The sequence below is a fragment of the Ixodes scapularis genome, unplaced genomic scaffold (assembly GCF_016920785.2).
Source record: "Ixodes scapularis isolate PalLabHiFi unplaced genomic scaffold, ASM1692078v2 PGA_scaffold12__126_contigs__length_90152505, whole genome shotgun sequence".
Classification (NCBI taxonomy): Eukaryota; Metazoa; Arthropoda; class Arachnida; order Ixodida; family Ixodidae; genus Ixodes; species Ixodes scapularis.
In genome coordinates, this window is record NW_024609838.1 from 76,101,050 (window position 1) to 76,125,433 (window position 24,384).

Here is a 24,384-nt window from a genome sequence, read left to right on the forward strand (position 1 = left end):
CACACACGCCATGCACGTGGACGCATCCACACGCGCGCGAACAAACACACGCACGCGCATGCACGCACACACACCCAAACGAATATGGCGAAGGAAACGTTGCTTGAGTTAGTTTCGGTTTCGGTTTACACAAAAAAGAAACAACCTAAAGTTTCTCACTTTTTGTAATGTTTTACATTATCATTGTAGTGAAATTCTTATTGTTACTAATATAATAATAATTTGCTTAGCATCGTTCTAAAAAACAATAAGAAAAATAAATAAAAAGGAACAGAGACTCCAACCTCGTTGAGAGACTAGATCCTGGACTAGACACTAGACTGCGCAAGACCATGCAGCCAACAGCCATGCAGGCTGCAGCTTCCATAGAGTTGCCGAACTTGATGGCCGAAAGAATTTCAGAGGCCTCGTGAATCTCCTTCCCTTTTACGTTATAGACGTTTTAGCGGATATTTTAGATATCTTCCTTATGAATATTGTGTCCAAGAATAGCAAGCAATGACTGAGAGCTGGGGAAACGCTGCGTCTTGCCAACGCCCGTAAGTTCAGGACAGCATGAACGACTTTGTTTCTGCGAAGTGGGCTGCTGTTTCAAACTTTGTCGTGTGCCGTGTGCTTGCTAAGCTATGCTTCATTTTAACTATGCTTCTGTCCTGTGCTATTTTGTTATTTGAAAAGAGTATCTTCTTCAAAGCCTGTCTGGCTCCGCAGTGTGAGAAGGATTCCCGTGCGGCGGAACCGTGGGCATGTTCTGGGCGCCGTCCAACGACGCTCCTCCGACGACGCTTTTGCGGAGCGTTCAAGTGCCGTCTGACGGACGTTCAAACATTCAATCACCGTCCTAAAGTGTTAATCACAGGTCATGCTAGTTCTGACGTCTTGTAGCAAGAGCCGCTCGCCACCGGTTTGTTTCATAGCGCGGGAGCGACAAAAACTTTACAATAGCGAGCAGCATGATTTTTTTTGCCTAAGCTAATGGCTGTGCCGTGGAGATGTGCGGTCTCTTTGCGCTTGCCGAACCGGCACACTTTCAAAGTTCACGACTGTGTGATGTAAAAAAAAAGTTTGGATGTTACGTTTTTTATACTCCGTTTCATACATAGCGTGCAACGCAGTCAAAGCTAGCGCAGCGGTTTGTATCGCCGACCGTGTCTACGTTCGCCTCATATAATAATGCGTCCCCTGCAAAAAAAAAAGAAAAAAAAAGTCGAAAAATATGTCTTCTTAGAGCTAGTAACTGGTAGTGGCATTATGATTTCCACGAAGCACAAACTTTAAGAAAAAAAAAATCTAAACTACTTTACATTGTTTTCGTTTTCGTCCGTGCGGCAGCCGCTGCGGGTTTTCAGGTTGTGTGGCACTGGCTGGTTTTGAGGAGATGGCGTCTTACGCAGCAAGCTCAAGTACCCCTCCCGCTCGGATATTTTCGAAGATTCGTTGTGCGCAGACCTTGAAAGAGTGCAAGCAGGTGATCGCCAACGTGTACGCGAGTACAAGAACGCGTTTCCCGGAGAAGTCGGTCGTGAAGTCCTGGAGACGGTCAGTAATGACACTGGAGTGTGCGCCCAAACTGTCGCGAAATACAAGGCTATCTGGCAAGGTGGCGTCCCCGAAGCGAAGACCTCACAATGTAGAAGTTTCGAGCACAGGGACCGTCAAGCATGACGAGTTCACACACAACGCCATTCGCCTGAAGGTGCGTCGCAAGTACCCCGAGAGGGAGATTCCTACCTTTGACAGCTATTTCAAAATAAACTGTACAGGCCTACGAAAATAATCCACGGAGAAGGGGAACAAGAGGGACGAAGGACAAACGCGCTTGCACCTTTGCATTTAATTGCATCATGATTGTAGAGGCCCCAACTATTGTCGATTAACGTCCTATTATAAATTTTGGGACAAGGCTGCTGTCAGTGTGATTCCTCATTCCACGCTGCACTAAAGAAAAATATAATTTGAAGCTGGAGGCAAATAACACTTGCAAAGTGGCAGAGCAGATGGTAGAAATGTGGCCTCTCGGCGACCTATAAATAAAAAGCAAGAAGGGAGGAATTGAAATATGCAGTCCGGCAATGCGCACAATCTTGCACAAAAAGTATGTCTAAAAACGAAAAAAAAAAAAAAAAATCTTTGCACGTTAAGTGGGTTTGAACCACCGCCACCGAGACGTCGGCATCGCCAGGGCAGCGCCTTGTACCACTCGTCCACGAAACGCGTGGAGTTACACATTTTTTTTTTGTTATTTGATGCGCACCATTTTAGTACCTTTGACAGCGTTGCACGCTATGTATGAAACGGAGTATAGTGGTGGCGAAAGCCCTCACAAAAGGGAGAGCAGCTAGAAAAAGCATGAAAAAAAGGTGGAGAAACATTAACTGAAATGCTACTATCAAACCTGAATATTCGATGGAGTTGAAAGACTACCACCGTGCCAACTCGCCCGGATATTTTTTCTCTCAAAGACTAATAGCCAGTAGTAATAAATAAATAAATAAATGCCAGCTATTAATTGGTTACAAATTTGTAATTGATGCAGTACAGCCCTACCCTGCTCTATTGTTTTTTATGAAATCAGATAATGTGTAAATGTATAGGACAGTTCATAGCAGCCATTTATGTCGGACCCATTATATTGAATCTTTTCTCAAAAAGCTCGACGTTATATAAAAACATGCTCTTCATAAATTAAGCCGCACCACTGAATGTACCACAGCGTGTGACTTATATGTATGTTCTCAGCGAAAGAAAAGAATGCATTCAAAAAGGGCCAGTCATATTGTTTCCTCTCTGTTAGAGATTCTTTTGGGTACACACAAAATGTGGGTGTCTATATCTAATTGAGCGGAATTGACATTTCCTGCAGGGCTGGCTCAGTTTGGCTAGCAGCTTGGAACCTATGGGAGCCTAGGGAAATGCACCACAAGAGTGGGAGTGACGCCCGCCCAGCACTTCCATAACGATGGCACCATGAGGAAGGGGGAGCTGCCGTAAGGTGAATGCAATGGCAGGTGAGTCGTCCAGTGAAGCCCTATACAGATGGTACCAAGCAGAAAATATAAAAAAAAATAGTATTATTAAAAACACGGAGTGTGAATCGCACGGACAAGGAGGAGATCAACACAGTGCTGTGTTCAGTTCGTATCCACTGTTCCCATATTCTTCATGATTTCTTTTTAATTATTGGCTACCAACTGGTCCAATTATCAGCACCCCTAGTCAACAAAAGTATGCTGCTATTTATTTGTACGCATGAACACTGTGCTTACAGTTAAATCTTAGTCATTTATTAAAGAACACAAACGAAAACGAGGGTCCAAGCTAGCTATAAGGCTAAACACAAATAATTTATTTAATACTGGTCCTCTGAAGGATGACACAAACGCAGAGAAGTGTTAAAAATAGCTGGAGTTTTAATAGACAAAAAAAGAATAGGCGACCCAAAAGAGGAAACATAGGGGAAGACATGAAGTCGCTCTTTACAGTTTCTCTTCTGTTCACCACCCCTCTACAAAGGGAATTTCTAGAACATGGTTAAAATTGCGCACAAATAGAAAGGAACAGAGAAGAGACAAGCACAAACTCGCAACTCAATGTATTGAAGGAAGACAAAGGAGGCAGCCCTCGGTATCAGCTCGAGCCGAGGCCACACTCGCACGGGGGCACCCGAACACTTAGAGGACACACACCATCAACCACACTCAAACGACTGTAGAAAGGCAATTTCCTTGTTGGTGAAAGCCACAGAAGGATGGCTGACACAACGCTCGCCTAAGCGGAGTATACTAAAAGCTTCAAACATTTCGCGAGTGTGTTTTCGGTGAATCTGCCAATTATCGAGGTTTTTCGTAAAGCTAGTGCTCCGCGTCTTGGTCTCTCGGTTCTTTGTTGGTCTATACCAAAATGTAATCAACAAAAGAAGCTGCTTGAAGCTCTGTACTTTTTTCACCTATTATGTCCTAGCTGATTACATTTTTTTGTGATTATGTTTCTATTACGTTACTGGAGCCTCGCACACAAACTCCCGAGTGTGCGATGCAAAATTAAAATGAGATACCCAGAAACCCGTTGCAGGTGCCCCGAAGTCGTTGACGCAAATTTTGAGAAATATATTTGGAAAAGTATTTGGAGGAGAACAAATACATTTGATTGTATTTGTATTTTGTACTTAAATGCTTTTTTGGAAATGTAATTAGATTTGTAATTAAATACATTTTTGACGAAGTATTTTGTATTTGTATTTGGATACATATTTGCATGTATTTTGCCCATCCCTGACCTGGGGTCTTTAACGTGCACCACGCAGTGGTGATACACGACGGCACGCCGGTACGATGCTTATTCAGATCGGAACGGACAGGGTCGCTAAACTCGTGGAACAAAACATCCTTTGCTTTCTAACGTAGCGGGGGGAGTGATTAAAAGAATGCCGCAAAGTTTCCTCCTCCCTGTGCGCGCCCAACTTCACAACTTTTGACGAACAATCCGCCGCGATCCCTAGGCGGTGCACGAGACAGCGCGGGAAGGCGAGCGTTCACACCGCTCGCTGTGCGTTGTCTTCGGGCTCTGTAGCGCCGTCTGGCCGAAATTCGATCCCGTCATGCCTCGCTCAGACGAGAAGTGAGAGCAAACGACGGGAGTTCGTCTGCTACGATGAGGCATTCGCACAGCGGAACCAAAAGAAAAAAATTACACCATCTTCCCGAGGGGAACTATGGGGTGATGCGGAGCATCGCGGATCGTTATTAACGGTGTTATTAATGGTGTTAGCAACGTTGTTAACTTGCGTGTTATTACATTGTTAACTTGCGTTGGTTACCACACATTGCGTGAACGTTGTTGGCAACTCCGCGATGCTCCGCATCACCCCATGGTTCGGGAAGATGATGTAATTTTTTTTCCGTTTCTTCTTGTGGGTGCTCCGGCGGCGGGGAGTGGAGGGGGGCTCTCTCGTCGTCCCCGAAAGAGCCTGCCGCCGGCAGCAGCCAGCGATCGGCTCGACAGCAGCGCTGCGCCGACGAGCTCGCTCGCTCGCTCCAAGGGTCGACAGCCCTCCCTTCCGGCGGGCGAGGAGGAAAAGCACGTGCACACACGCCGTCGCTGCTGCTGGCAGAGCTGGCAGCAGCGCACACCAGAGAGAGAGAAACAGCGGTGAACTGAACGCGCGCAGCGCGCCACCGCTGCTTATATTCACTCTTGAAGGAGAGGAGACTAGAGGAGGAGAGTTGAGCATGCGCGCGCGGTGTGAGTAGAAGCGAACGCACGCGAAGTGCACGCAGCTGGTAGAGAGAGAGAGCGGAGAGAGTAACGCGCAGCTGTTGGAGAGAGGGAAGGAGGAGAGTTGCGCATGCGTAGTTAAGTGTGGACTACGACGCCGCGGGACATAGACCCGTGCAAGAGATGCTCCGCATCTAAAAGTAGATTTTCTGCTCAAAATCGTGTCCCGCAGGCCACAAACTCAAACGCGAGCTTGAATTGTAAGCGTCTGATATTTCACGAAGGGAAGAATCGACGGCCCGTGCTTTATTTGCACAATTTGAGTTGTTATGTTGCCGTACAGACGCTGAAACCTACCAGTGTCTAAAGAAAGGTCCAGGACAAACACAGAGGCCGCGAGATCTCACATCATCCGTGTGCGGGTGAAAAGTAGAACATTTGTCGACAAAGCTCCCACAGCAGAAACCTGTGACGCGTTCACTCAGCGTCCGGGAAAGCTAAACATGGAGACGTTGCCCGAAGCTTGAGCGAATTCATATTTGAATGGCAGCTATCTTGCCCGTCGTATTTTGTTTGAGAAAGCTCTCGTTCTCAACAGCCTCACCAGGGAAATAAAAAGTCTTACAAAACATATTGCTGGATACCCCAATGAACCAGATTTAAGCTATATCCTTTCAGTGGTTCACTTGTAATACCCTGCTTAAAACGAAGCAAGCTCTTGCGCGTACAGTGAAGCGTTGGCTATGCTGAAACTGCGAACACGTGCTCTAAATTGCCTGGCCCTTTTGGATTTAGAAACCATTCTTTCGTTATAAAGCAAGCAAAGAAAAAAAAATTTTTTTTTGCAAGTCTTGTTATTAGAGATTGATGAAAAGCTTTCGCTTTTTTAATGCAGCGAGCAATTACAGGCGCTATAGAATACTGACAAACGAGGAATGTTTCCATAATGTTCCTCGTAACCGCGAATTTAAGTGGGCTTGCTCAGAGCAAAGTGGCGAGGCAAAAACGAACCTCCACGTTGTGTTATTGCGAGGTCGGCTAATTCTAGCTAGATTTAGCGGGTCACAAGCTCCACCCATTTGCCAAACTTTCTCAGCATATATGGATACATGAAGCTCTATGCCGCCAGTTACCGAAATCGGGCAAAAGTGGGTCCCATTTTCTTATTGACAATTTCAGAAAAAATAACTTTTTAAGAATAGAACGGTTAGTGCTGAAACTTTGGCACCTGATTCCAACCTCTAGCGCTACACTTGGGTGGAGAACGAGCGCTCAACAACACATAGCCTGTATAAAAAACAAAACAAATAATGCATTTTTTGGGGGGGAGGGGGTTGTGGCATGTTATATATATGCATATATAGTGTATAATTAACATACTCCTTTATTCACTAAATTCGTTTCGTGATAATAGACGAGCCTGTAGATAGTCCGCGTAAACCGAGTAAAATTTCAACGCGTATTGGCCTCAAGATCGACCTAGAGGTGTCGCAACTTCCGCGCTATCATCATCATCAAAGCGGGGATAGAAGCATGGCGGCTCCATAGGCTCTCCACGTTCGCGTGCGAGACGGTGTAGATTCTTGTGTTTATTTCGTCGCCTAGTATCGATGGGAAAAAACTTTTAGCTGAAATTGGTGTGGTACTGTTCGGTGCTTCAGTGAAAATTGAATTGTCTTACCAGCGTACGGCCTGAATTTATATAATCGCTCGCGCGGATGTGTCGTCTGCTCTAGGCAGACGTTGGGAGGCACGGACCATCACGACGGATGCCTGTCTCCAGGTGAACTTCACTATTTATGTTAAATATCTGTTTCTTTTAAAATAGACGTATCGGTTCACCAGCGTGGGAATTCAACAAAGCAATGAATTCCAACACGGATAGCATATTACTTGTATTGTCAGCTGTGAAATCGCAGGTTCTATGCATTTTTTTTTCTTTTGGCTTTTGCAGTAATATAAATATTTCGCATTAAAGAGGTTAGTGCTGTACTGTAAATTACCGTGCTATTAAGTTGTGCTGCAGTCAATGCTTCCCTTTGGTGTGCCGTGGGGTGGGTAAAGTTTTCGGAATCGGAACTATTTTACTATTTTGCGATGAGGAGAGAGCGCCTCTTCTAGTTACGATCCACAAATTGTTCGTTGGCATGACAACTGACACAAGTGAAACAAACTATTTTAATATATCTGCCGTGAGTGGAAAAAACGAGTGCAGCCGAGAAACGCACTTGCGAGAGTGTTATTAGATGCTTTTCTTTGTAGTGTGGGTTGACCCACTTCAATTTTCTCGTTGAGGGCAGCGGCTGTCGAGAGGCTAATTTTATAAATTTATGGCTAAATAATCTTCTATTCAAATATAGAAGACTGCGTAACTCCAACAAACGACCCGCACCACGACACAAACTGCATCGGCCGCAAAGACACAATTTCACTGATGAGGACTAGCGACTCTCACAAGACTTTAGGATCACCCTCCGCCTTTACCTAACGCATATCGGGACTGGGCACTTCGTCGATTACCGTTCAGATTATTCGAGTGATGCTTTGATTGGGATATTTGTTTTTGCCGTTTAATTGGAATCTTGGGCTGGAGAAAGTTAGGAAAAAGTAAAAGCTGTCGGCTTTGATATGTCTGACGTATTCTTTTATTTTAGGACACAGGCTTGCACGGTAAACCACTCCAGCAAGCTTGTGAATGCCATCGAGGGTGATTATACTGTTTAAACAATAACAAAAAATTACTTCACCTGAAAAGGTCTCCCCCTCCGGTGTTCATATTTCTGTAGGCATCACAACTTGAAGTTTAAAATGGGAATGCAGTAAGTCATTTATGACATAGTAAAAATAGTTAAAAATGAGTAGTTTTAACGTCTGTCATGTAATACGACTGGATAATAATCAATGGATTGATTGATTGATTAGTTTATTAAAGGGTTGTGAGCAGTCGGATTAATTTTTTAAAGAACCCTCAGTTTCAATCAAGGTTCAACGTTTTATGAAAACTATGGATAGTGCGAGATAGCAAAAATATGTGCGCAAAGGTTCTATACAAACCACAGCACTAAGATTATGGAAGCATCCGAATTAATATTTATCACTTTGCTGAATTTCAACTCGTGTGAAACGATACAACGGAACCTTTAGTAAGAATAAACAACAAAAGCCTCAAACATTTAGTTAGGAGGGTCCAGCTCGGCCGGAAGAGAGAGTGGGCATGGAAACAGACGGAGAATGACGTCGTCTCACCCTGTCTACATCGTTGTGCAGACCCTGGCTTCCCTGACTATCTCGTGGACAGGACCATCGTCATACCCTCGAGCCTTCACCGCACCATCGGCGATAACGCAAGGGGCGTTTTTCAACCTGACACGCTCTGGCGGCGGCACTTTCAATGTTTCCGCCGAGTGGCCGCAGCTAGTCCTCGTGCCGTTCGCGCAAGCCGCCGCATCGACATCATCATTCATGGACGGTTTTCCTACAAGACCGGGAAGCACCTACAGTTCCGTCAGTGGGCATGGAAACAGTCGGAGAATGACGTCGTCTAACCCTGTCTACATCGTTGTGCAGGTTGGTTCCATTCCGTCATTACATGCTAAGAAAACCAACAATGTCTTTTATTTTTCGTTTCCATGCCCCAGTGTTTGTTCTGAACTGCTTGTAGAGTGTATTGGCGTTTTAAAACTGCTACTAATTCTTTCTGGCGATGTAGAGACTAACCCCAGCCCTATGACAGAATCCCAAGCCAAGCAGTTCGCAGATATGTTTAAGATGATGCAAGATTTGAATGACCGTTCTTTGAGGGCGGAGCAAGGGCAGAAAAGTTTAATTAATACTGTAAAAGAGATAAAAGAAAACCAACACGTCATTGAAGCAAAAATTAACGCTATTGGAACTAGACTTTCTCTTGTTGAAACAAAAGTATCCGCACTTGAGCTTGCCAACAATGAAATTCGCGCGAAGCAGTGTCTTGCTGAAAGCACTAACTTCGCCAATCGGCTTGATGATCTGGAAGATCGGTCGCGCCGAAATAATTTAGTTATCTACGGAATTCCAGACGTTCAATCAGAAACTTGGGCTGAAAGTGAAAAAAAAGTGCTTGACATTGTCTCCCATATCCTTGATACTCAGGCTCCTCCCGACTGCATTGAACGCGCGCACCGAATTGGGCCCTTCGTCGCTAATAAATGTCGGCCAGTAATAGTAAAGTTTTCTTCATTTAAAGACAAGGATAAAATATTTTTCTCACGGTTCAAACTAAAAGGAAGCGCCACGTACCTGAGTGAAGACTTTTCACCAGCAACGCGTCTTGCCAGAAGGAAACTAATCGAATTTGGGAAAACAAAAAAATGTGTATTTCAGTTGCGGTATAATAAACTACAGTCGAACCTCGATATAACGAACTTCAATGTAACGAAATCCTCGATTTAACGAAGTATTTTATTTTTCATAATTTCTTGCCCATAGACCCTATGTATTTTTAGTCCCTATATAACGAAGTCTATTTTGCTGCTATTTCAATATAACGAAGCGCCATTGCCATAGAAGGCAATAAATAAATCAACTCTAAAAAACAACTTCGCAAAAAAATTGTGGTTAAAAAAAAAAATTATGCGCAAACCCGAGCGCTTGATAGGTTACTTCACGGGGACAGGCCTTCCAACGTTCCTAGGCTGCCCGAGGATGCGGCGCCGGTAGCGCCGGCGAGGCATGCGGCAAAGCGGATTCCGCGAGGCTGGCCAGAAAATGCCGAGCAAAAAGTTAACACGGCATAACATCATCACCACTGACATTCACTGATCATCATAGTCCACTGTACCGCGGGTAGCGCGGGAGCCAACTTCAGCGGGGGAGCGACGTGATGGCGCGATAGGGAGGCACTTGAGCCTCCCTATGGCGCGACCGCACGGGCAGTGCCATCTAGGAGAAGACCGAGAAGACCGATTATCGTCTTGCGAGCGTGATGTAAAGCAAAGGCGCAAGCACACTGTGGGCGCAAGGGGGCAAGTAAACTGTGCGGTCAAGAGTGCTGTGTAGGTTGGAAACATTGGCACCGCCAAAACTAAACAGCTTTATTTTTTAACCGGGCGGTTCACTCACGTGCTCGCTGCCATAAGGAAACGCAAAGTTCTTTCTTTGGATGAGAAAGCAAACGTTTTGGACGCCATCCTGAAGAAACTGTCGAGATCCCGAGCACTCGGGAAGTGCTCGACGCAATGGACGTACTGAGGAGGTACACGGCGTCGCATGGGCAGCAAGATGCCGTGCAAGCGCTCTGGGCGCTCGAACGCCGTATGACGCCGCCGACGCCGTTGTTACTGTCGGACAAGGCGCAAGCAAAACTAGCGGACTACTTTGCCCCTAAATAAATGTCATTTTCGGTGAGTTTTCATACCCGTAAAATGCTTCGGAATTTTTTTTTCGCATGCTAAAGCCAAATTTCGATTTTGCGAAATTTCAATGTAACGAAGTAAATTGCGAATTTTACCGACTTCGTTACATCGAGGTTCAACTGTATTTATTAACAGGCAGTGCTACATGTATAACTCTTCAAATGATACTATCTTCGAGCTGAGTAATGGCGCTAAGGCGCGTGCGGCCGAAGATACAGCGCCAGTTTCTTCTAACAATTCGCGGGCATCTACATCATCATAGCAGGTCGTGAGGGGGGATGGTTCACGCCACGGTGCAAAACAGGTGTCCGTAGTTTTTACTAATATAAGAAGTGTCATACGTCACCGAGATAATCTGTGCTCTGTCATTGATTCCTGCTGCGCTGACATCGCGATTTTAACTGAGACTTGGCTTTCCTCCAGGATAAAGAATTCTGAAATATTTTGCTGCGAAAAGCGCTTCAACATTTATCGTTGTGATAGGGGTGATAGAACTGGAGGAGGTGTATTAATCGCAGTTGCCGCTCACATTGAATCGTTTTGTTTACGCTTGACTAGCGATTTAGAAATCTTGTTCATTTGCTTGTGTTTGAATCATCAAAAACTTGTGTTAGGTGTATGTTACCGAGCACCTTCCTGTAATAATTCTTTTGTGAACAACCTTCATGATGCAATCAACTCCATACTGGTCCGCTTTCCTTCCGTTCCTATCGTCCTTCTTGGCGACTTCAATTATCCGAATATTGTGTGGAATGATTTACATACCCATTGTCACCCGTTTTCGACTGACGCAGCCGAGTTCATAAATCTTTGCAATGATTTCAGTTTTACCCAGCTAGTTCCTCTTCCTACCAGAAGCACTCCAACTGCATCCAACATCTTGGATCTAGTACTAACAACATCACCTACTTTAATTTCTTCCATCAGCAACATGGAGGGTCTCAGTGATCATTCTATAATACATTTCTTCCTTAATGTTCCTGCTGGAAGCTCGCCTACGAGTCTCAAGCGAATACGTGACTATGGTAAAGGTGACTACGCGGCTATCAATAATGAACTCTGTGTGTTTCTTGATTCTTTCTTATTGCGCTTTTCTGAGCGTTCTGTTGACGAAAACTGGCAATTATTTAAATCGGAAGTAGTGCGTCTCACTAACAAGTTCATACCGTTACGGAATCTCTCCGTATCTTCAAAAGCGCCTTGGTTTAACGTTGCGCTAAAAAGGCTTTCTAACAAGAAAAAGAGGAAGTTTAGAACCGCTAAGTTTTCAAATAATGACATTAAATGGTCCGATTATTACAATGCTTCTAATATCTACAAAATGGCAGTTCAGAACGCGAAGGCTCATTTCTTTTCTGTAACTCTGCCATCCATGCTTACTAATAACCCTAGGCAGTTCTGGAATGTGGTCAATTGCAATGAAAAACCCTCGGTATCTTTTTTTAGCGACGTTGGTGAACCAGTGTCGCTTAGTGACTGTGCGTCTATTTTAAATTCTACATTTGTCGCCTCATTTTCCCATGACCATTCATCGACTGTGCCACTGCTTTTGCAAAATGATTTTTCACCCATGCTTCCGATTATATTCGACTTTGCCGGCATTATTCACCTAGTCGATAATCTAAAAATGTCTTGTTCTGCAGGAATTGATGATATAAATTCGAAGTTCCTAAAAAACACCAAGGAATATTCGTCCATTATACTATTTAAACTCTTCGAGCAATCTCTTAGTGTTGGTGTTCTACCCGGCGACTGGAAGGTGGGAAAGGTTGTGCCTGTGCATAAGACTGGTGATAAGCATATTCCTCTCAATTATCGTCCGATATCTCTAACAAGTATTTCATGCAAAATTTTAGAACATATAATCTTCTCACATCTTGTAAATTTTTTAGAATCGAAACACTTCTTTTCTCCCGCGCAACACGGGTTTCGTAAGTCCTTTTCATGTGAAACACAGTTACTAACTTTCACACATGATCTTCATCGCATTCTTGATCGTAGTTCGAAGGCCGACTGTATTTTCCTGGACTTTTCGAAAGCCTTTGATAAGGTTTCACATAGGCTTCTACTTCACAAATTAAGCAAACTTAATATCGACGCTAAAGTACTTTCCTGGATTCATGCCTTTTTAACTAACCGGTCCCAATTTGTTTTTGTAAATGACACTTCATCGTCTTTATCTTCTGTAACATCCGGGGTTCCCCAAGGTTCTGTGTTGGGACCTCTGCTTTTTCTTATATTTATAAATGACCTACCCGCCAGTGTCTCGTCCTCAATCAGCTTATTCGCCGACGACTGTGTAATATACCGTGAAGTAACTAATAATTTAGATGTCATTTCTCTGCGGTCAGACATTAACAGTGTGTTAGAATGGTGTAACATGTGGAATATGCAGCTTAACGTTAACAAATGCAAAGTAATGAGAATTTCCCGTGTCCAAAATGACACTCCTCGCTACTTTTTTAACAATGTTTCTTTAGAGCACGTTTCATGTTATAAATATTTAGGCGTTCATATCTCATCCACTCTCTCTTGGGATTCTCATATCCAATACATAACAAATAATGCTAACCGCATGCTCGTATTCCTAAAACGGAATTTTTCAACAGTTCCTGTGTCGCTAAAATTACTTCTCTACAAAATACTCGTTCGCTCAAAACTGGATTATGCCTCCTCCATCTGGGACCCCGGTACTGACGTACTAACCCTTGCAGTTGAAGCGGTCCAAAACCGTTCTGCTCGCTACATCCTCACTAATTATCACCGCATCGCTAGCGTAACATCAATGAAATTGGGCCTAAAACTGCCAACGCTTGCTTTGCGCAGAAAAATTTTTCGCTTATGCCTGTATCACAAGCTATACCGTCATAACCCTTTCCTACGTGAAAAGTTACTAACGCCTGCACCTTACATCTCGTCACGTCTCGATCATCAACATAAAATGGACGTACCCTCGTGTAAAACTACATCTTTTCATAGTTCGTTCATACCTCGCACCACTCTTGACTGGAACCACCTTCCAGCCTCTGCGGTATCGATTTCCGATAGTGTGGCGTTTAAAAACTGTATTGCCAATATTTATATTCCAGAATTTGACTAACCTATTGTTATTTTTCTTGTTCGGTTTCATGTGCATATCTTAGATTTACTTTATATTATGTAACCCACTCCCCTCTGTAATGCCCTTGGGCCCTGAGGGAAAAATAAATGAAATGAATGAATGAAATGAAACGGGCTTGCATCGTCCAGATTCATGCTTCTGAATGTGCGCCCGTAGCAGACGACGTGCGGCAATATCCTCGCTTTCGCATGTTTCCAATTTCGACCGCACAGTGGCGACACGCGGTCTGAGTCCGGAAAAGACGTTCGATGGGCGGAAACAAGACGACGGAAAAGAGTTTTGGGTCTTGACAGTGGTGTAGCACACTCTCGCTGGCTGGTCCGGAGCGGTTTTCCCCGTGGGATGGGGCAGGGGACAACAAAAAGTTGTCGTCCTGAATCTGGTTGGCCTTGGGAAAGCGAGTTTCGCGCTCAAAGTAATTAAAAAAAAAAAAAAAAAAAACTTTGCGGGGTTAACTTTTCTTGTTATAATAGTTTTTTTTTTTTTTTTTTTCAGTAGTGCTGTGGTGTTTGCTTTGCGTGGTTCACCGTTGGCAGTAGAGAGTCACCGGCTCAGCCGCCGGTGACTTCAGTTTGCGTATTCAGGGTGCCATCTAATTTTATTTTGCCTTCCAACAAGAGCCTCCCGCCCTGCGGTTGCCCGGTTAATGTACGCAGGCAGCCGAATCCAGATAGTATGATACTATGAGGACCCGGCCAAAACTTGTTCTCAGGGACCGTTGCTTCCCCTTGGGGGCAGTGTGTCGACCGAGAACAATGAGCTCTCCCTTTGACCTCGCCGTACTGCGGTTCGGGGGAGGGCGAAGAGGCGCCTGTGGGGTGCTGTGTGAGCTCTTCTTTCCTTCACTCAGGAAGGGGAAGACCTTCTTGCCCCTCCCCTCCCCCCCCCCCCCCCCCCCCCCTTTCTTCCCTATCATCCCCCACTACGTGCGACGGCACGGGCGAGCCAAGCGGCTGGGCGGGGCCTGTCGGATGTGCGTCATCGCTGGCGCTGCCAGCAGTTTTTTGCGCACCCGACGGCGGCAAGGAGCAGCGCAGGGGGCAGGCTGACTTTCGCCCGAGACCAAGACGGCCGTTGTGGTCCTTCTGTTCTGTCGTCGGACCTCACCGAGGTGCCCAGCTGAACCAGGCTTCCTGATGCGGGCCTGCTCACGGATGTCACCTGATGCTGTCCTCGAGCTACGCTTTCGACTTCAATGGCCGTCGTTCCCTTTGCGACCGGTCTCCCACATCAATTTCCGGAGTGACCGCGGGCAGACCTCCATGTGCGTCACCGTATCCGCTTGGACGGAGGTCGGCCCACGACGAGTCGACGACGTGCAGAGCGAGCCGAGCAACAACGCCGAGCATCCACGTCCACATGTGAGTGGCGCTCTCTGTTGCGGAAGAACTTTCTGTCGGACCCTCTGATCGTCCTCGGCTTCACTCGACGGCGCCGGAGTGCATCGCCCCACCAGCGCGTTGTGAACTCCGGTGTGTTGAACAATTACGGCGGCGATTCCGGGGGCTGCCGGGGCCCCCGTCTCAAGATGCTGTAATTGTAAGTGCGACTGGCACCCGTGCTGTTAGCGTGCAGGTGAACAACTTTGACTACCTTACATGTCTTGTGGCATGATAGCTTTTATCACAATCTACGTTGATCAAGCTTTCCAAACCTTTTAGGGATTATCTCCTATTTCACCCCAAGTTCCTGGTCGGTAATGATCCTGTGGTTTCGTTCAACCGCGTTTTAAATTATCTTAAGGGGACCATGAAATTACCTTTTTACTTTTGCCAGATAACTTTTACATTAAACCTTCAACGTTCACTGAATGCCGAACAGGCATCCGTTTTCGTCTCGGTTTATTCACTTCTACACAAAAAATTAATGAAATGTCGGCTTTTCCTTTCTCTCCAACTGACCGCGAAACAAGCTGCGGCGTAATTTTGATGGTCGTGACGTACCCTGTTTCCGGAACCGGAAGTTCTCTCGGCAGTAGGAGAATGGGAGCGTTAGTGGCAGTTAGCGGCAGCGAGTTGGCGGTGTGCCGGTAGGTTTTACTGCGCTGATGTCACCGATGTATTTTCCGAATCGGCGCCTCTCATCGCCGCGATAGCCATGGACACATCGCAGCTGAGCGAAATTCAATGATATATGTTGCCCTACAGTGACAGCATGGGACTAGTTCCATACACCGGCATGCCTGTTGGGAAGTACGGCGTGTCTTCCGGTGAAGACTCCAGAAGTCAACCCAGCTGTTATTGTTCGTAAAAGGTAGCCCGTGTCAGTCGTTTGCAAAGCGACGTAGATGGAAACAAATAGCCGCGGCGTTTTTCCCGGCCTCGGAGATGCAGGAGTGAGCAGACGTTAAAAAAGACACGTTTGAACTACGAGGGTGTCAGCAAGAGCCACGTAAATACCTGTTCACACTCGGAGCGGACGTGCGCGTTTGATGGAAGTGCTGTATTCGCGCTGTTGGTAAGCGCTTCGGGACCAATCTTTTATGATTGTAAGTCGATACTGACTCGACACTCGGCAAAGGAAGGTTGGACCGGCATTGCACGTAGCTCCCACGAACTGTTATAGCTGGACAGTGACGTGCAGTCTGTCAGAATAAAAATGGCATACTAATAACAAAGTGTGCATACTGTGTTATGAAGGTAATCCATACGGCGTTTATTTCAGCTCTATATCACACAAAACAAGAAGATGGAATGGACGAGAGTCCCTTTTTGACGACAGTGTTCGTCAACACTGCCTCGGAAAACAAAAGGAAGAGATTGACCTCACCCCTTAATCTAAAATTGAGGTCAACGATCAAAATACAGGAAGGGTCCACAAGGGTCGCGCGGGCATATTCCATTCAGCACGCCAGCCGGTCGTGGGCAGACGGTCTTGGCCAAGTGCCGTCGAAGCAACGCTGCGCCGGAGTCGGAGTGCCTACTAGGCCTACCTGCCGAGCTCGCTTGGTCGCAGGTCGGTGAATTCGTGGCCGTTCTGGCTTTTCTCGGGTGTTTGTGGATCCAGCGTTCTTGTTCGTCGTGGTCTGTTTCAAGTACTTTTTTCTTGCTGCTTGAAGTCGGGACGCGCGAGAAGAACACATAGAAAAATAAACGTTCCTTGATCGTCGAGGCCAAGTAACCGAGCCCAACGCTGTCGGCCCTACCGCTGCTTTGTTCACCACACGATAGATGGCGCTTGGCTCTCAGCATCATGAAATTTGGCAATTTTCTTCACATCTTTAATTATGCTACAAAATGTGGATCTGAATATTATTTAACAAAACTTTTAGGAAACATTTGCCGGCTATTTATTGTTTACTTTCGCGGTGCTGGTGAAGTAGGCTCTTACCCAATAGGCGACGTGGATTCGGCTGACGTGCAGCGATTTCGCGGATGCATAGCAGTGAAAAGGCAGAGAGCTTTCGAAGGAAAGAAGGCGCAAAAGAGTCCAGTTTTCTTTTAAAATTTCTATAGCGAATACTTTTTTTGACTCCCTATTTTTGTGTTTCTGTGTTTCTTTTCACACCTTTTACGACATACGGTGTATGAAATTCGATTTCAGAATCGTTTCATGGTCCCTTTAAAGAAATTGTCATTTTATGCCAGTCATAATTTCAAAGCTCGAATTACATTGGTATGCTCGGTTGTTCTAAATTAGTCTCACTTGGCACAATATGGCCTCAGTAAGTAGCCTTTGCGCCATTAATCCCGTAATCAACAACTGCAAACCCTTTGTGATGCAGTCGTGTTGCCACTCTTGCAGTGATCACTTCATGCACAGAAGGCTGTAAATGCCTTGTTTTGCTACAAAATGTTTTTTTTTTTTTTTCGTGGTGCATGGTTAGCCAATGGCTATTTTCGAAATAATAGACTTCTAGCATACAATTGGATATTGCAGAACATAGCCTTTGTGCCTATAAGCCAGTGTGGTGCTTTCAATCGCCGTATTTACTTGCACCAGGAGTGGGCATGACGTTTGTGCAAAAGCCAGATTTCTGTGAACTGAAGCATCCGTGCATGTTCTGTGACAACAGCAGCGTCACTGGTGTTTATGCTGGTGTTTATGCTTATAAGGGCATAGAAATATTTCTGACCCGCAGCTGTATATCCATTACTGCACTCATTGTGATGCCAGCTCATCGGTTATATCTTTGGCAAACAGAAATAGAAACTTTGGAGTTTCAATCATTTCTATAGAACTCTTTCTATGAATGCCATAGCAAGAAGATGTGATGAATAGCATTCAAGCGCAGAAAATAGAATTTTTATTTTTGCGTGAATAGTGCATGGTGCATATTATAACATGTTGCTATATCAGTGTCTCAAAATGCAACTGGATGTGCCGCATGTTCCCAGCAGTACCCAGTTCACGCACATCCAGCAAGGAAGAGAAGCGCTAGGGGAAGTTATCTCAGCAGAGGGAGGACAAACAACAATGCCGTTTCTGTCTTTCCTTGGCCTGCGACAGAGTTAGCATCACCAGACACAAAAGAACACGTTCGGAGTACATAATATATTAAAGTGCAGCACTTCTGGGTGAGGATTCGAGCATGTAGCCAACTTGATGAGTCTCAGAATAATTCTAGACCCGTGGAAAAGCAATCATGTGAGCTGATCTATGTTTGAATTGGATGAGGTGTCAGCCTTTAGGGACACCCATTTATTCTAATATCCAGTTGAGATAACCCACCAAAATCGATAAGAAATTGAATGAAAATAGAGGTGGGTTAACTTTTGTGTGCCATAAAACAAAATTTGAAGAAATGCTATCTAGTTTAAGATTTGGTGACCCTTCAAACTTGTGCAGGAAGGGGCGATGAACCAAAGACGATTGTGCTTCCCAGTCAGCGGTGTTCGGTTACCTCCCGCCGAGGTTAAGTAACACCGTTTTGCCAAAATCACCATTTGCCAGGGCTCTGCAATTAGTGGAAGGGGGCTATCTTGCAGTGTTTTTAAAGAAAATAGAAAATCACACCAAAAATAAATGTGGGCTATCTTTTGGGGGTGGGGCATCTTTCGGGACATTACTATAGTAATACCTGGAGACATCATTTGTACTGAATTCAAGCTTCTCCATATGGCTCTTAGCTCTTGATAAACTTTGAAGTTATATATCTGTCAGCAGTATTATTTGGATAGATGTTTGCAAATCTTATCACATAAAGTTGTTTTTTTTTGGTGAAAAGCAAGCAAGGCTATGATGTTCCTTGCAAAGCTCTTCATGTTCTTAAAGTAAACGTTGGCACTTCGCAAAAGCACGGCCAGTGAAATGGTTCGTGAGACAAAAGGGACTTTGAAACTGTGTCTTTTTATTTGTAAACTCAAATCTGTTGCAATGGGTCCTTTTTGCAAGCGTTCACCTCAAGGTTTTGTGCATTCTTCACATGTACTGCATGAGGGTGTGCACTCCTTTGTAAAAGGGTCTATTACAGCCCCAGATGCAAGTGCAGTGTCATACATGGTATACGAAAAAGAACACTGCTTGGCCGTTTTTTGAAGACTCTTAGGAATGTAGAGTAAATTTATGAATCCAGATATTTTTTTCTGCAAGGTCCCTCTCATTGTGCATTTGTTTTTCTTAGATACACGTCAAAATCTTTTGATTCCAGAGATTTTTTCTGCAACGTCCATCTAATCGTAGCTTTTTTTAGATACATGCAAAAATGTCTTACCGGAAGGTGTTACCAAACCGAGCTCTGTTCCTTCTGAGCTCGGGAATTTCTGTGCAAATTGAAGTCGATGTGTTCATTTATTGTTTTGTTTACATTGATAAATCGTTTTCGTGCAGTTGTCAAACTCTAATACTTTCTCAACTGTACTTTGCTCCTTGATAAAAATTCAGCAAAAAAACCCCAAAAAACTGCTGTTTAAGTTAAAAACGTTTCTAAAACCCAAGACTGAGGCTACAAAAAGGGGACAATCACAAGACATCTTGTGTTTGTCCCCTCTTTGTTGCCCAGTCTTGGGTTTTAGAAATTTTTAACTTTAAACAACTCGCCTGCCTTATTACGTTATCTGCTATTAAACTGTTAATGAAAAATGTATGACATGTGGTAAAAATAATTCAGTGTACGTACCCCAAGAGGTACAGAGTCTGGCTGGATGAACACAGGTCCTCTTTGTTTTACTTGTGACTTTTTTCTGGGCATCCCTGTTACCACTTTTGTTTCGATACGATACGCCTCTGGTTCTCATGTCAGTGTGCCAAGTTTGGGGTGTTAAAAAGCGGTCAATTGCTTGCCTCACACGAGCGACAGTATAGTTGCAATTTATTCTCTCCTAAACCTTGCAGGTCCACTCTGGCAACCATCGCAAGATGAGGAAAATGGCCTATTGTTGCTTTGCAGAGAGGCTTCTTCCCACTGGCCAACTCACCTTTTGGGAGCATGCATTTCCTGTGCAGCGCTCTTGCTTATACCTTTCTAGCTTCATCCAAATGATTGCCTCTTATTGCATAAAATGAATCTCAGTTATTTAGATGAGAACAAGGAGACAACCTACATGATCGCATTCCCCCCCCCCCGCCCCCCCTCCCCTCTATTTGTGCAAAACAAAACAAGTGTGATGTGGTTGTCTTGCAATGTATGCTCTTGCCTAGTGCTTGAGGCTACAAGGTGTCAGCAATTGTTTTGTTAATTACCTTCTTGCACTGGAAGCAGCGCTTGCATTCCCAAGTAGTGTGTGATTTTCTATAGACTTACAGGGACATTGACTGTACAGTGACATTTTGTAGAACATTATTACAATGAACAGACGTCACTACATGGTTCGGCTATTAGGATATGAGAAGAGCTGCTTCAATGAAAGATAAAGTGCGCGTGAATATTTTCTTAGTGAATGGGCTAGTCTTACCAATTTGTTTATTAACTTAAAGTTTGATATCACATGATTGTAAAAACAAGCTTTCTTAATAATTTAATTGTACTTTGCTGAGTTTGTGTCGAGACACTGGGTTTGTATGTGCTACATTTTGCTCAAGGCAGTGCAGACTTGTCAAGCTTGTCTAATGTTTGCAGCTTAGCATTGGATTTTCATTGTCTTTGACTTTCCTGGTCTTGTTTCTCTGGTCACCCCAACAGCGCTGACCAAAGCAGCCTTCCAGGACCATGGGGACGGCGAGAGCGACTCCTCTTCCCCGACAGGCGGACTGGTTGAGTCGCACCACACGATGCGGCCACGATATCGGGGCATGTACGACTGCGAGTTCTGCCCTTACTCCAGTCATGTTCGATTTAATATGGCCAGGCATCAAAGGACACACACAGGCGAGAAGCCTTTCCGCTGCTCTGTCTGCGAGAGAGCGTTTGCTTTTAGCGGTGACTTACGGATTCACCTGAGGATTCACACGGGGGAGAAACCATTTTGTTGCGAGTTTTGCCCGAAGGCGTTTGCAAAAAAAAGTCACCTTGTGGTTCACGAAAGAGTCCATACGGGCAAGAAACCGTACCAATGTGGCACCTGTAACAAAGAATTTTCACAACAATCCAACTTGTTGTCACGAAAGAACCCACAGTGAGGAGCAGTCTTAGAAACCTGTGGGAAAACGTTTGAACAGGATCTCCATTTAAGTAGGCATCGGAAAAACGTGTACGAGTGAGGTACCTGCGTCCAGCAATATCTGGAGACATGGAAGAACTCTTTCCCGTTTCACTGTGCGCTTCACTGTCTGCCTGTTGTCTGTTCAAACAAAGTTGAGAAATAGAGGCACAATTATCAGCTCTAAACATGTACTGTTGCAGTTAGGCAACAGCTGGAGTACTGCTATATAGCAATTTTTTTCGTTTAATACAGTTTAGCAGCTTTTAACATTTTGATCATTTTTTTATGACGTATGCTACTTTTAATTACTCATTTTGAGTGAATGATTATCATTGCGGAAGGCACCTTGAACCCTATGTATAGATTTTTTGTGACAACATTTTCAAAAACTATTCCTCCGATGTTTCTCTAGATATCCTTGCATTGTTAACCAAGTTCTTCCACTTTGCTCCAAGTTCAATTATTTTCCTGTGGTTGTAAAAAAAAATAAAAGAAATGTGCCAGTTATTGTCCTCCTTCGTTCTTTCTGAATTCAGTGGATCGCAAATAAACTACTTTCCCCTACAAGGCATTGCCTGACTGCCTCGCTACTGTTGATGAGCATTCTACTCGCAATGAGCAATACCAGAGTAAGCTTTGATTTCAACCTGTTTTAGACTTGATTGATGTTTGCCAACTGACAATGGGACTATGCTTGGTGATGTCACGGCTGGACCATTTGCGTCAAATTTATTCTTGCTCCGCCACATCGAAGCAGCTTGGGCCTCGCTACACTTCTATTTCTTACAATATATGTGCGTATTGTTGGAACGTTTTATCGCCACTTCAAGTAGATTGGGTTTGCTACCCGCCAGGGACGGCGCCAAAGGGAGGCGAGGGGTGGCGGGCGCCTCCCCTAAAATTTGTCCTGCCACCCCAAAAATATGCCAGCCTTTACACCCCCCCCCCCCTCGCACTAATTTTCGCGCGCAGACCCGCATACGCTACATGGCTCGTCATTTTCCTAATCTCCTCGTCCCATAGAAAAGGCACTGGCTTGAAGGATAGCCAGCCTGAAGAGGTCTCATACCGGACGTTTCGAACTTTTTCGTGCCGTCCGCTTTATTTCCTATACACACCCCGTGAAGAACGATGCATGAATATTTGTATGGCTTGCCGAAGCTAAGGTGCGTCGCCTACCACTCAATTTCTCTCTCGCCAACCATAAAATACTTCCTGAAAGTAGCTTCACCCAAATGATTACTCGGAGAGACTTGAAATCCCATCTGCACTGCACCGTCGCTTCGTACCTGCCAGACAAAGGAACTCAAGGGCACTGTTCATTTTCTGACCGAGGAAATCTCCCAAAGTCCTGACACGCTCGGGCCGAATGCGGGTTCCCAAGGGGCGGCTTTGATGTGTCTAGGTCATCCTGCTTGTTTCAAGTCTCTATGGGGTCCTTGAAGCAACTTTGGTGAGCCTGGCGGTTCGAGAACTGCCATGCTCCCATCATTAGTGACCCTGGGGCAGGCACGGAGTCCCTTCGAGGGACTATCCCTCGAGGTTGGAGGAAAGCTGAAAGTGTTTCTGTTTTGTGGGGAAGGGGGGGGGGGGAGGGGAGGGAGGGGGGGGAGGAGAGAGAAAGAGAGAGAGGGGGGAGAGAGGGAGGTAGGGAGGGAGGGAGGAAAACAGTGGAAGTGCTGTATTTTTACAGAGGGCTATCGAAACTGGAAGAAAGCTCTTCAGAAGGAAGGAGGACTACGATGCCACTCCAACAGTGCGGCACGCAAGATGTCCCAAACATATCGGCTTCCTTCAAGGAGATGAAGAAAAGTGGCGCGGCTAAACAGTCGCCGTGTACCTTTGCCAGGCGTATTCAGCAAGGAAGGGAGAATCTTCACTACATCTACATGATCGCTGACGTGCTCCGGTTTTAGGGGACTGCCTAAAGAGCAGATGATGAGTCACGACAAGCGTGAGCGTGCTTATTTAGTATTGCAGAATGTAAACATGCCTGAATATTTTGCAGGTGAAATGCTACATTAACCATAATTGTACATAGGCTGTAAAATAATGAAATAAACTGAGCTGATTTCTATTAAAAACTCCCTAAGTGCCAAGTTATCGTCCCTGGATGTTTGTTCTTTTAGTCGGATCGAAAGCTCATGCCTCCCCAAAAATGCCGTGCGCCTCCCTACTGCCCCCTCACTAAGAAAAGCCTGGCGCCGTCCCTGCTACCCGCCTTAAAAGCACAATGTCATTGGAACAACTTCTACATTTCTCCTTTACGCGACGCTTTGGGCATCGTGTACAGCCAAGTTTAGGTCACTTCAAGTGATCGTGCACTGCGAAGAAGCACCACCTGCAGGTAGAATGCATTTCTGCATGTCTCAATTTGCCGCAATGCATCTTTGCGCTAGAGTTTGCGCTACACTCTAAAGAATTCATTTCTATGTTGAGTCAATCGTTTTGTTGCTGCCTCTATATGGCCTTAAATAATATTCAAGGTTGTGGTCGGTTTGCCTTGCTGCATACCCGACCCGAGGAATAACACGGAGCCAACGGTTTCAACAACAAGAAACTACATTTAATTGGACATGGACAAGACGATTAACATTGCTACCGGCGCTGCCGGAGTCCAAGCAGCGACTCCCCGTGCGCCGCCTCTGATCTGCCTTATCAAGGCGGCGCATCCGATGTGCGCGTGGCTGGCGTGACGTCGCCGCCACGCGGGAAAAGTTCGGCTTGAGCCTCGCAGTCGGGCAACTTGGCTTGGGAGCCGCCAGGGTGCCCACACTTCCCCCCCCTCAAGCTTCGTCCGGCATGTCGATGACGGAGACGTTGTGGGCGTCAGGGGGTGGATGGCGCTGTTGGGCGGACTGACGTTTAAGTCCGGCCGGCGCCTGCTGGACGAGCGCGGCGGCTGCTGACGAGCGCGGCGGCTCGGTCAGCTCCAGCTTGTCGCTTGTTCGGGATCAGGGCTCCACCAGGTGGCTGCTTTGCCCGTGGTCCTGTAGAGGGTGGCCGCGGTCCACGATGAGACCGGCCGCCGTGTCGTTCAGATGGCGGGTGTGGCGACGGTTTTGTCCATGAGTCAGCTTCGTAGAAAACATGGAAGCAGACGACATGGGACTCAGTTGAGGGCTGAGCCTGACGTTAT

General features: G+C 45.5%; 1 pseudogene; it reads left to right on the forward strand.

Annotated features, from left to right (window-relative positions):
- Positions 1–355: 355 nt before the first annotated feature.
- Positions 356–21,750, forward strand: LOC115326799 (annotated as a pseudogene).
- The last annotated feature ends 2,634 nt before the right edge of the window (positions 21,751–24,384 follow it).